This window comes from Lissotriton helveticus, chromosome 6 (genome assembly GCF_964261635.1).
Source record: "Lissotriton helveticus chromosome 6, aLisHel1.1, whole genome shotgun sequence".
NCBI classification, from domain to species: Eukaryota; Metazoa; Chordata; class Amphibia; order Caudata; family Salamandridae; genus Lissotriton; species Lissotriton helveticus.
Window position 1 is genome coordinate 1594844818 of NC_136067.1, and position 14339 is coordinate 1594859156.

The 14339-nt window shown below is 40.9% G+C and overlaps 1 long non-coding RNA gene across 1 annotated transcript in view; it reads right to left on the reverse strand.

Annotated features, from left to right (window-relative positions):
• Positions 1–403: 403 nt before the first annotated feature.
• LOC144763622 (uncharacterized) overlaps positions 404–14339 on the reverse strand; it is a 65292-nt gene continuing 51356 nt past the window's right edge. Inside the window, exon 3 of the long non-coding RNA XR_013596242.1 lies at positions 404–1018. This is a non-coding gene — a long non-coding RNA (uncharacterized LOC144763622). The remainder of the gene's footprint in view (positions 1019–14339) is intronic.

The window sequence follows — 14339 nt, forward strand, 5'->3', positions numbered from 1 at the left end:
CATTGAAATTCACTGAAAAAACCATAGGTTATAGACCATATATCGTTAGGAATTAGCAGGAATCAGTGATGTCATCAGTGATGTCACTGACCATGTCATGAATGATGTAATATGTGACATCATCAGCAGTGGATTGCGGGTGCGCGATATATAGTTAGTGCAACTAACTATATATGGAATTTCAATGGTTTTGTGTGAGTAAAATAAGGTTTTGTAAATGCTAATTCCTAACGATATATGGTCTATAACCTATGGTTTTTTCAGTGAATATATATATATATATATATATATATATATATATATATATATATATATATATATATATATATATGCACCACAGCCGTACTTTGAATACCTTGTTACCAAAGCGCGGCAGTCACGGACACATACAGAGTTTCAGTGCAGCAGACGTGGATTTATTAAGCATAAAATGGTCTCCGGCAAGAGAAACACTCGACGCGTTTCGGGATCTCTCCCTTGGTCACGAGTGTTTGACCATACGTTGCATAAGTTTATATATACCTCACGTGACATAAGTGTAAGTGAAAACAGACTCCTTAGAACGAAAATACTCTGTTAACAAAATTAAATAAACAAATGTTTAAGTGTGTGAGTCTTACAAATAATACAAAAATAGAGACGATGCATACCTACGTAAAGGAAGTAATGTAGTAGCATAAAAGAGATTTGATGAACATGTGAACATTTCAATTGATAACTCCTCGTATTGCAGTTTAAAGGTCCTTTGTCACTGCTCAAATTACAATTGCCATACACGTGCTCAAAATTACCTGGCATCAAGTAGACCATAATCATTTCATGCCCATATGGGCAGTTATGTCCCTGTTCGTAATAACAAAAATTATTTAAGGAGCAAAGCTTCTAAACTCCTGAATTCACATATAATGCCCAAGTGGGCTAATGTCAATAAGTTCACAATGTTCTGGCTTTCTCAATTAGCATCATTATACAAATCTCATGCTGATGAATTTCCCTTCTTCAATTTTACGTGTGTCATCTAAAAAATAAACAAAACAAAATGTGTGTCACCTATATGAAATAATAAAACTACAGTACAATCAAAAACAGTTAAAATTTCAATAAGCTCTGCGACATTTCATTGTTAAGGACATCTTATTCAAAACTTTAAAGTTGACAGGCATCACCCCAAATGGACGGCTAACTCCTCATCATGGTTGTGACCTGAAGGCGTAAGGGTCCTGTACTGTATGATGAGCTTGGATTCTAATCTACGAAGTTCTTTCAATCTGTTACCTCCTCGCATATCTGCCTTCACATAATCCAATACTACAAAACTAAGTAGATTTGTGTTCTGTTCATGGTGGCTTTGAAAATGGCGGGCTATGGGGTACGCTTTATCCAGATTTTTAATTGCACGTAAGTGCTCAAGGATCCGTATTTTGGCTTTATGAATGGTACTGCCAATGTAGGCTAGGCCGCAGGGACAGAATAATGCGTAAATCGCATATTCTGTATTGCATGAAGTGTGCTTTTTTATCACATATGGTTGACTCTCTGCGGACAGGATACACTTTTTTCTGTTCTTATTGTTTTTACAAGCTTTACAGCTTCTGCATGTGAAGAATCCCTGGATTCCTGCCATTCCTGTCTTGGTGGTTTCTACAGCTTTACATAGAGTATCTCTGAGTGATCTAGCTCTTTTAAATGTAATCTGTGGGCTAAGCCCAATACAATCCATTAGATCTTTGTCAGTGCTAAGTACTGGCCAGAATTTCTTAAGACATTTGCGTACCGCATGTGTTTGTTTACTGTATGTGGTAACAAATCTTAAAGTTTGATTATCCTCTTTGCTCATACTTTCTGCCTCACGCCTCTCCTTACTCAACAGCGATTCTCTAGAGCGTAGACATACTTCTTTCAATGCTTGTTTTTGTTATACCCCTTTGCAGAAAGCGTTCAGTCATAACTTTACATTCAGTTTCAAACGTGTTCTTCGTGCTGCAGTTGCGCTTCGCTCTAAGGAACTTTCCGAGTGGTATAGAGAGGATGAGTGCAGTAGAGTGGCAACTGTCAGCATGCAGCGGGCTGTTTCCCGCAGTGCTTTTTCGGTAAAGACAACTTTCAATTTGGTGATTTTCAATGAATACTTTAAGGTCAAGAAATTCTACAGTAGTTTTAGACCAATTGAAAGTAAGATGGAGATTGAAACTCTTGACATTAAGTGTTTCAACAAATTCTTTTGCCTCATCTTCTGTCCCTCTCCATATACAAAAGATATCATCAATGTATCTAATGTACATCGGAACTTTGTCTTTAAATTGTGTAAGGTTGTTTACCACCTCCTCTTCCCAATACCCCATATAGAGACCTGCAAAAGATGGAGCAAAGCAAGTCCCCATAGATGTACCAAGGGTTTGATGGTAAATTTGCTATCAAAGAGGAAGTAGTTCTGTTTAAGACGGATGGTGATCATCTCTAGTAACATTTCCGTATGAGCAATGTGGGAGACTGACCTGTTGTTCAAGAAATGTTTACAAGCTTCTACTCCTTTGTCTTGTTGTATATATATATATATATATATATATATATATGCAAAAAAAGAAGCAGAGAACTCTGGGTAGTTCTGAGTTTAGGTGAAAAGCAGCTCCAGTTAAGAGCACTCTCGACACTCTAATTTTACTCACCTCAAATGTCTGCTTTTCTATCAAAGTCTTTAACCAAGGAAGAGCACAGTGCCATTCACGCCGAGATTGAAAGGGACAAAGTCTTTTACCACTTCTACAGCACAGTCTTTAAGCATAGGATTAGCACAGTGCCATCCATGCCAAGCTGTAAAATGGGCAAAGTCTTTTACCACTCCAGGCACAGTATTACAGCTTTTTGTGGCCGAAATGCGTCAGAGGCAGCACCCTTTAAACTAAAAAAAAGTACTATTCTTTGGCACCAGCTATATCCTGAGTCCGTGTCCTTGGTTGTGCGCGACTGCACTTGGGATTTCGTCATATATATATATATGATGAAAAATAACTGCTTAAACATTGAAGAGTGGTGATTGAACTGTCCCTTTAAAGCTGGAAGAATTTGGACTTGGTCCCTTTTCAGTGTTTATGAAGCTACGTTTTTTAAATCTGTAAACGAGCCCACTGGCGCAGAAGTAACTGGAATTTGACAAAGAGTCATGGGACCCGAAACGCGTTATGCCTGAAATACTCATTTTAAATAAAATGCAACCTGAAGAGAAGTGCTGGTGTGGCCTGGATTGCGTCGCAGTAGCAGCGCGTAAGCCTTGATGGATATATATATTTATATATATATATATATATATATATATATATATATATATATATATATATATATATATATATATAGGTTTCCACGGAGTTCTCCTTTTTGCTTGAAAGCGCACTCCACTGCAGGTATAATTTAATCAAACTGGCAATTGGTATTCAGATTCTTTTAATGTCCTTACGCGTTTCGAGGCTATAAGCCTCTTGGTCACAGGTTTTCAAACTGCACAGAGAAGCGGCAAGTACCACGTGTCCATTTCATAATTACAGCCCCCAAGTGAGCAACTCCCGGACATGTAGTTCCCTACAGCGAAATTGTTCCCCTCTGGTGGGGTCTGTGCAGATTCATTTTAAATTGTTATCAGCCCTCCAGTGGGCCTCTGAAAAATACCACATTGCACGATAAATCTACTTTCTTCTGCAGTCCCACAAATGATTAATGGGACAATCCCAAACCTACGGACACTTCCCTTTCAACGAGCGGTGAGTCCTTCTCCGGCAAAGGAAGCCGGATACACATGTTTCAACAGACTTCTCCTTTTCTCTTGAAAGCACACTCCACTGCAGGCATAATTTAATCAATCCGGAAATTGGTATTCAGATTCTTTTAATGTCCTTACGTGTTTTGAGGCTACAAGCCTCTTGTTCACAGGTTTTCAAACTGCACAGAGAAGCTGCAAGGACCACGTGTCTATTTCTATAATTACGGCCCCCAAGTGAGCATCTCTGGGACATGTAGTTCCCTACAGCGAAATTGTTCCCCTCTGGTGGGGGTCTGTGCAGATTCATTTTAAATTGTTTTCCAGACCTTCATTGGGCCTCCGAAAAAGACCACATTGCATGATAAATGCACTTTCTTCTGCAGTCCCGCAAAGGATTAATGGGACAATCCCAAACCTACGGACTCTTCCCTTTCAACGAGCGGTGGGTCCTTCTCCAGAAAAGTAAGACGGATACACATGTTTCCACAGAGTTCTCCTTTTCGCTTGAAAGTGCACTCCACTACAGGCATAATTTAATCAAACCAGCAATTGGTACTCAGATTCTTTTAATGTCCTTACGCGTTTCAAGGCTACAAGCCTCTTGTTCACAGGTTTTCAAACTGCACAGAGAAGCTGCAAGTACCACGTGTCGATTTCATAATTACGGCCCCCAAGTGAGCATCACTGGGACATGTAGTTCCCTACAGAGAAATTGTTCCCCTCTGATGGGGTCTGTGCAGATTGATTTTAAATTAGAAGTATTACAGCCAATGAACATTAAGCTGGGGAAGGTCCTCCTTGGAACACGTTACCCAATGAGATGTCCCTGATACTCCGAGGAGGGGAAGGGAATGGCTAGCAGCACTTCTACTTTCAATGGTTTACAGCCAATCAACATTAAGCTTGGGAAGGTCCTCCCTGGAACACATCAGCCAATCCGATGTCCTTCCTACTCCCCAGAGGGGAAGGGAATGGCTGGAAACACTTCTACTTTCAATGGTTCACAGCCAATGAACATTAAGCTCGTTGTTGTTGGAGAACACCTCAGCCAATTAAACGTTAATTTTGTTCCGCACACAAGGAGAGAACATGCCCTCCCACATAATATTACATTTCCTCTAACAAACTGACACTATCCGTGAAAAAAGTCACCGCATTATAAGTAAACATTACTTCGCATTATATTAAAGGAAGGCCACAATACGGCGTATTGTTGTTTTCCCGATATGATTTCCACAGCCTACTGAACATTGCCGCAACACCGCGCATCGTTGTTTTGTGGACGTGATTACCACGGCCTACGCAACATTCACACACTACCTGTGTGTGCCCCCTAAACACTGCTTGTTGCAATACGATGCATTGTTTTCCAGATGGGCTTTCCAGAGCCTACGCAACCTTGCCGCAATACCGCGCACCGTTGCTTTGCGGACGTGATTTCCACAGCCAATGCAATATTCAAACACCCTGCCTCTGCACCGTACAGACTGCTTAAAGTAACTCCACAGTGTTCCTACGATACCCTCTTATACAATTTTTCTCTTTTTTCCCCCTACTCCTTTCAACTGAGTCACAAAATGGCTGCCAACACTTCCTAGTTTCAACGGTTCACAGCCAATGAGCCGCACGCTCGTAACCCCATAGCCAATCAGATGTCAGAATTCTCAAATATCGATATCTGTAAAATTTCATATTTCTCCAGAACAACTCAACAGATTTATCTCATTTAAACAAAAGCGTGCTGTCTGGATCAAGGCCTTTCTCCCTGCCAAATGTGGCGTAATTCCGTTCAGCAGTTTGACCTGTAGCCTTGTCTAAAGTTTCCTATGGAAATTGCATTGAGAAAACACGTTTTGGGACCCTCCCTTTTTTATCAGCCACCCCTTGCCCAATCACCCCCAAACTTTCAAGGTAGCAGCTGATCATAAAAGAGAAACTTTTGGGAACATTTCGTAAAGATTTGTCAAACGACGGCAAAGTTATAAGCACATGAAAAAATGCTTTTCCTATGGAACAGTGTCCCTAACTATAACTACCTACTGGCGACCGCCAGTTGGTAATATGTATATACATATAGATACATTATTTTATGTTTATACATATATGTATATGTGTGTGTATATATAGGCACGCCAGAACTAAGTCAGGTGTTGGAACATACTCACCTGGGGGGCAGCAGCTCATTAGTTAAGAGAGAGGGCGGGATATTTAAATTGAGCTGTGACGCCCTGCTCTCACACAGACACGCAAGCGGCGCTGACGAGGCGGGATGCCGAAATGCATACGCCGCAAGAACGTTGTGCCTGTTCACCTCTGCAAGAGCGGCTAAATAAAGTCTCCCTTTCTAATCCTCAAGTGGGTCTCGCTTCTTTCGTGTGGAGAAGGTGTTGGACATGTTAATGCGCGAGTGGCCAGTATCGCGCTGGAGACCCCCACACCACAATGTAGATCCGGTTTACATTGGTCACCGCCTTGAGTGGATTTTTCGCTTTCCAGGTTACTGGGATTACTGTGGTCCACCTCCAAATGCCGGGAGTGACAGAGGCGATACAGCGGATTTATCTGCTAGATGGGTTAAGCAATCCCTTGCTGGTGCCCCCGCGGACATATCTCCTGGCAATGTTGGAGGAGGTGTGATTGGGGATATGGGAGACGTGGCCGCTGGCTGGAGGAAGAACTCGGAGCATGCAATTTTGACCCCATTACCGGATGACGACAAGAACAGTGCATTCTGGAACTTGGAGGCGCCATTGGTGTAAGGCGCGCCAGAACTAAGTCAGGTGTTGGAACATACTCACCTGGGGGGCAGCAGCTCATTAGTTAAGAGAGAGGGCGGGATATTTAAATCGAGCTGTGACGCCCTGCTCTCACACAGACACGCAAGCGGCGCTGACGAGGCGGGATGCCGAAATGCATACGCCGCAAGAACGTTGTGCCTGTTCACCTCTGCAAGAGCGGCTAAATAAAGTCTCCCTTTCTAATCCTCAAGTGGGTCTCGCTTCTTTCGTGTGGAGAAGGTGTTGGACATGTTAATGCGCGAGTGGCCAGTATCGCGCTGGAGACCCCCACACCACAATGCAGATCCGGTTTACATTGGTCACCGCCTTGAGTGGATTTTTCGCTTTCCAGGTTACTGGGATTACTGTGGTCCACCTCCAAATGCCGGGAGTGACAGAGGCGATACAGCGGATTTATCTGCTAGATGGGTTAAGCAATCCCTTGCTGGTGGCCCCGCGGACATATCTCCTGGCAATGTTGGAGGAGGTGTGATTGGGGATATGGGAGACGTGGCCACTGGCTGGAGGAAGAACTCGGAGCATGCAATTTTGACCCCATTACCGGATGACGACAAGAACAGTGCATTCTGGAACTTGGAGGCGCCATTGGTGTAAGGCGCGCCAGAACTAAGTCAGGTGTTGGAACATACTCACCTGGGGGGCAGCAGCTCATTAGTTAAGAGAGAGGGCGGGATATTTAAATCGAGCTGTGACGCCCTGCTCTCACACAGACACGCAAGCGGCGCTGACGAGGCGGGATGCCGAAATGCATACGCCGCAAGAACATTGTGCCTGTTCACCTCTGCAAGAGCGGCTAAATAAAGTCTCCCTTTCTAATCCTCAAGTGGGTCTCGCTTCTTTCGTGTGGAGAAGGTGTTGGACATGTTAATGCGTGAGTGGCCAGTATCGCGCTGGAGACCCCCACACCACAATGCAGATCCGGTTTACATTGGTCACCGCATTGAGTGGATTTTTCGCTTTCCAGGTTACTGGGATTACTGTGGTCCACCTCCAAATGCCGGGAGTGACAGAGGCGATACAGCGGATTTATCTGCTAGATGGGTTAAGCAATCCCTTGCTGGTGCCCCCGCGGACATATCTCCTGGCAATGTTGGAGGAGGTGTGATTGGGGATATGGGAGACGTGGCCGCTGGCTGGAGGAAGAACTCGGAGCATGCAATTTTGACCCCATTACCGGATGACGACAAGAACAGTGCATTCTGGAACTTGGAGGCGCCATTGGTGTAAGGCGCGCCAGAACTAAGTCAGGTGTTGGAACATACTCACCTGGGGGGCAGCAGCTCATTAGTTAAGAGAGAGGGCGGGATATTTAAATCGAGCTGTGACGCCCTGCTCTCACACAGACACGCAAGCGGCGCTGACGAGGCGGGATGCCGAAATGCATACGCCGCAAGAACGTTGTGCCTGTTCACCTCTGCAAGAGCGGCTAAATAAAGTCTCCCTTTCTAATCCTCAAGTGGGTCTCGCTTCTTTCGTGTGCAGAAGGTGTTGGACATATATATATATATATATATATATATATATATATATATATATATATATATATATATATATATATATATATATATATATATATATATATATATATATATATATAGTTATTTGGTATTACAACAACCATATACAAAACCCCCTTCAGTCCACATGAGTCCAAAATACAAGGATGTTTTAACTGCAATAATGAGTATGCATCTGTACATACTTACAGATGCATCAAGGTATCCTTTTATAAGCTCTACTTGTTCTCAAAACATCAAAATGGTCTAATACCAAATGATAATTGAAACCAAATTATAGCTCAAATCTATAAGATTCAAGACTTAAATGATTCAATATGTCAATAACCAATACTTCAAATCCATAATCAGTTATCCTTCTATAACTATATATGTACATATATTTACACAGATATACACATGTACCAATATACACTCATATGTTCTGACATGCACTTGTGGCCTCAGTTATGTAGGCAGTACAAAACTACAAGTGCATGTCAGAATACTCCAACATCTTCGGGCCATAGTCCATACCGTCACGTCATACCGGGTAGCCAGACATTTTAAAGCTGTCCATAACAACGACCTCAAACACTTGTAATATTTTGTTATTGCAGCCGTCCCTGAATACCCAAGGGGAGGAAACCGCGAACAGGCATTGAGGCAATTAGAGTCCAAGTTTATTTTAGAACTAGACAGCAAACATCCTAAAGGACTGAATAACGCGGAGGATCTACATAACTTTCTTTAATCAGTACCTTTTGCCTTTCCACCATTACATCTACCTCACCTACCGATTTACTACAATGAAATTTCCTGTTTCCCCTTATTCCCAGAATCCGTTTTTATCTGTTTTAATGTATACATTGTATTTTTAATGTATATATTTTTTAGCATACCCCTCCCTTCTTATCTTTACCTTTTTTTGCACTATTAGCAATTTTGCACAAACACATTGCACTATTTTCTGAACTCACTAGGCAGCTGCTATTTCTAAAACACCATGTCTGGTATACCTATTTGCACATAGCGTATTTGCACATTGTCATATTGCATTTACAGTTATATAGTTGATCTTATTGATAAATGACCTAAGGGAGCGTACATTATAGGAATTTATTCCGAAAGGCCGCTAGTGACTTATAAGTACTGTATTCAACGTACATCTTAAGATTCATGATTTTTATAATAATTAGGTATTTATACAGTTCAATTATATATTTTTTACTTATATTTATATAAATATACATTTTAGATTTATATAGTAATAGACTTCATGAATTTTATCATTGTTATTTATAATACGATATTTTAAAGTACTTGTACCTCATATAATATTTAAAATGTTTAAAATATTTGAAATATTTAAAATATTCCGATCTGCATTCAAGCAAGTGAATCCCTAGCAAAAATGTGAAAATGTAAAAATGTAAATATGTTATGTCTAATCATTTTGATCATTGTGTATATTACGCATGCATTTTCAGTAACCAAACCAATCAGACTTACAAAATCACAGCATTTATGCCAATAGTGTTTTCTTTATGTCTATTTATCACATGATTGGGGTGAAAGCATCACACAAACAAAAAATAAAGTATAAATATAGAAAGCGGACTGTGTTTCCGCTAAGTGAACAAGAATACATCATTATTTGAAACGCATCTGACTAAAGGCTGGAATAAAACTAAGACCTGCTTTTCAACCACATACTTTGAGTGTCCCTTTCCCGTTTTTCTCTGGGCATTGCCGGCTGGTGTGCGCGAGAGTTTTGGGACAGCTTAGTTTGGATATATATATATATATATATATATATATATATATATATATATATATATATATATAAAACGCCCCAAATCCTTCCAAACTCGCAGAAGAATAAAACAGCACTCGAGGGTGGAGAATTTCAACACGCTAGATTTTATTTAGCGGGGGGGTGCACACAGACGCGTTTCGGCGTTCTGCCTTCGTCAGTGTGTGTTGCACTGTGTTTACTCCCAACATTATTTTAAACATCATATGCTCACTCCCACATTCACTAAAGCATAGACTTAGAAAGGGGACTCGCACCATACATTGAATGGAGGCGGCCATCTAACAATGTTTGTTTTAGGTAACGCTAATTAGCATAAAACAGGAGATGAAATGCACGTTCAAGCCCACTAATGGGCAACAGCCATATTCTATGCATGGTATATGTCACATAATAATCCTAAATTGGACAAAAACATCCAGCCGTGGATCGGCTAATGTCCCCTTATAAGATAAGTAGTCAAATGCATTTGATCCAAATATGAGACTTCTATTTAAACAACATTTCAATAGGAGTTACTCATAACTAGAATGCGGGATTCCTGTAGTGAGATGCCTCACGTGCAGCAGCAGAAAGCACATTAGATAAATTGTAATCTGAAAAATCACATATCATTTTAAAGATCAATCTCTCAAAAAAGTATGATGAAAGTCAAAAAGGTACAGTGGAAAAATGAACTGCGAGAGTCTCTTTCAATACACCCATATATCGATCCAAATAGATATTCTTTAGTTCTAAAACTCAAATTATATTGTGAAATCATAGTAAGGAATTCTAAAACATATCAAATACTTTGGATCGTTTGGCATGGAAAGGTTTCTCACAAAATTATCATCATATGACATAGATCAAACAAATTTCTAGAGCTTATGTATACAGAGGTGTATAGTTAATCCATAAAGGATGATACTCAAATAGTTCTAAGTACAGTTATTTCAAATGAGCTGTCATCATGGATCCCTGTGCGCCTAATATTGTTTTCAGATCTTATGAGCTTATTTCCCCAGATGAAAGGCCATCTCCTCCGCACTATTCAGACCTTTAGGGTGTTTAGTTGTAAGCTCCAAATTCCTGTAGATTTTTGCAAAGAAATATCCGCACTCACGGGGTCAATTCATCCAGGGTTGCTTTATTGCAGACAAGACAGACGCCCTCGCGTTTCGGCAAACAGCCTTTCTCGATGTCAGTAGCCACTAGACATCGGCCTGTTTTTAAACAGTTTCAACATAATGAAGGAAGGACTACTGGTTGGCTGACATTAACCAGCTCCATCTTAGAGTGGTGTATTTTACGTTTATAGATGTAATCATCTCCTTGTTTGCTCTGTTATTGAAAGCATACAACTTAAACCACACATCAATCGAAGTAATAGGAATTATGCATTGCAAATTATTTGCCATCATATCCCCGGGCAGTTCACAATATTTTAAACTAAGCCAGATTGCTCGATATTTTTTCTCACAAAATTAAGCCGTGTATCGGCAATTGTCCTTTCTCAAATGTTATTTCCTATCTGTTGTTCAAATCATGTCAACCCACTAATATTTTTAATTTCTCTATACATTAACATTTCATATAGCTTATATCAAATTCTCGAGCTCCTGCTCTGAGTTCATTTCAAAATCATGTCACTGCATTTACATACTTACAGATGCATCAAGGTATCCTTTTATAAGCTCTACTTGTTCTCAAAACATCAAAATGGTCTAATACCAAATGATAATTGAAACCAAATTATAGATCAAATCTATAAGATTCAAGACTTAAATGATTCAATATGTCAATAACTAATACTTCAAATCCATAATCAGTTATCCTTCTATAACCATATATGTACATATATTTACACAGATATACACATGTACCAATATACACTCATATCAATAACAGTGGTGTGATGTTACAATTTCCTTATACACCAATATGGACCATAAGATCTTCGCCACTATTTAAACCCCATGGTGTTTTTGTATGGAGGTCAATAATATACCTTGATTCCAATCTGCGAAGTTTCTTGAGTCTATCTCTGATGTTATCGGGAATTAAATCCAATCCATAACATACAAGCAAGTTGCGGTCACTTTTGTGATATTCCGCAAAGTGTCTTGCGACAGGGTATGCCTGGTCCACCTTGTTTATGGCCCTCATGTGTTCTAATATCCTGATCTTAAGAGGGTGCACCGTACTGCCAATGTAACGCAGCCCGCATGGGCAAACGAGACAGTACAACACATACGGGGTGCTACAGGTGATGAACCTATTGATTTTTTTAACCCTCCCTGTATCTTGGATGATATAGGTAAGCGTTCTCTTGCTGTTACAGCATGCTTTGCATTTATGACAGGGGGAAAAGCCCTTCATACTCCTCAGGGTGTTAGTTTTGGGAGTGACTTTCTCCAAGTGGCTCCGTACCAGTTGGTCTCGAATAGACCTAGCCTTTTTAAATGTAAGCAAGGGATGGATCGGGATATCCTCACCTATTACATTATCCGCTTTGAGGATATGCCAGTTCTTTCTTAGCATATGTTTTAGGTGATTCGCCTCTGCCGAGTACGGAGTAATCAACCGGAATTTCCCTGTTTCAGTGCTCTTGTCCCTACACTGGTTTAAAAGACTTTGTCTAGGTATGGCCCTTACCTTGCTGACTGTTTTATCCAAAGTAATGGGATTATATCCTCTTATGGTGAACCTTTCTACACATGCTGAGGCTGCAATTTCAAAATCACACTCGCGTGTGCAGTTTCTTCTCAATCTAAGTAACTCCCCATAAGGGATACTTTGAACTAATTTGGGAGGATGACTACTTGTAGCATATAATATCGAATTGCCGGCAGTGGCTTTTCGATATAAAGTAGTCTCTATTTTACCCTCCACAATTTGCACTCTTAGGGTCTAAGTAGTCAACAGATGTTGAACTAATTGTTCCAGTAAAGTGCAAATTTAAATCATTAGCATTCAGATTGGCAATGTTACAACGTGCAGTCTCCTCTGATCCTTGCCAAATAATAAATAAGTCATCGATATACCAATGCCATTTTACCACTAAGCCACTAGACACCTCGTCCCTGTAGGCTCTGGGCACCTGCTCCTCCCACCAGCCAACGAATACATTCGCATAGCTGGGAGCGAAGCAGGTGCCCATCGCCGTACCAGACACCTGCTTGTAGTAGTCATCCTCAAAAAGGAAAATGTTGTTATTTAAGCAGAAATGCAAAAAATCAATCAGCATACAATTGTGTTGCGCATATCTTAACTGTCTTGTTCTTAAATACCCAGTTACTGCTTCAATTCCCTTTGTGTGCTCAATGCAGGTGTATAGGCTCGTTATGTCAAGTACGACTAGGAGGTAGTCAGGTTCCCATTGTACATCTTGAATCTTAGTCAAAAAATCCTTTGTGTCCTTCACGTAGGAAGATAACTTGATTACCAGGCTCGCCAGGAAAAAGTCAAGAAATCTGGAGACATGTTCAGTCAATCCTTGGACCGAGGAAACAATGGGTCTCCCCGGAGGATGCAGATTGTCCTTGTGGATCTTGGGAATGTGGTAAAAGGTGGGGCAAGTAGGGTTAGAGCTACGTAGATATAAATGTTCATCATTCCCAAGCATTCCTTTTTTGTACCACTTACTGATTAGTTCATCGTACGCTTGGATACTTTGTTGGTATACCTGGTAGGTAGTTTTTTGGTAACATCGCTCGTCAGATAATTGACTCATTGCCTCATGATGGTATTGTTGCCTTGTCTGTACCACCACGTTTCCCCCTTTGTCCGAGGGCTTGATAATTATGGTTTTATCAGTAGCCAGTGTGTTTAATGCTGTCTTCTCCTCCTGTGATAAATTCATACCACCAGTACTAGTTCTCTGTTTCTTCCGAAATTGTAGGAGGTCTTTTATCATTACCTCTGAGAAGGTATCCAAAGCATCAAATGGCATCTGCGGGTTGAAAGTCGAAATGGGTTTATAAGGACTCTCTTCTTTATCCTGTTCAATTCCCACATTGATTGCTCGTTGCGCAACCTCCTGGCTATCTGTAATGTCCGTAATTGTCTCATTTCTTAGAACTTCCAGTGTTTCAATCCCTACAAGATCCTTCACCGCAAGGGTATCAGTTGCCGTGAGTCTTTTTCCTGGATTCTTGCTTGCCTTTAAGTGAGTTCTGGTCTTGAAATACTTATGAAGTTTCAGCTTTCTTACAAAACTAAAAAGATCAATTCTGGTCTGGGTATATTCCAGCCGAGTGTCAGGGCAGAATGTCAGTCCGAGGCTGAGTACTTTTTGCTCAGAGTCAGTCAGTGGTCTTTCTGTTAGATTGACCACCGTTAAATTGGTGGCAGTTCCTATCTTCGGTTGTTCCGCCTTCGGTTGGTCCAGGCTGTACTTTTTGGTTTTCCTGCCACCGCCTGCTCTTCTTGTCCTCCAGCGTTTGTGTTTGCCTCTGGGGGCTTGTTCTTTCCCCCCCCCCGTTGCCAGGATTGTC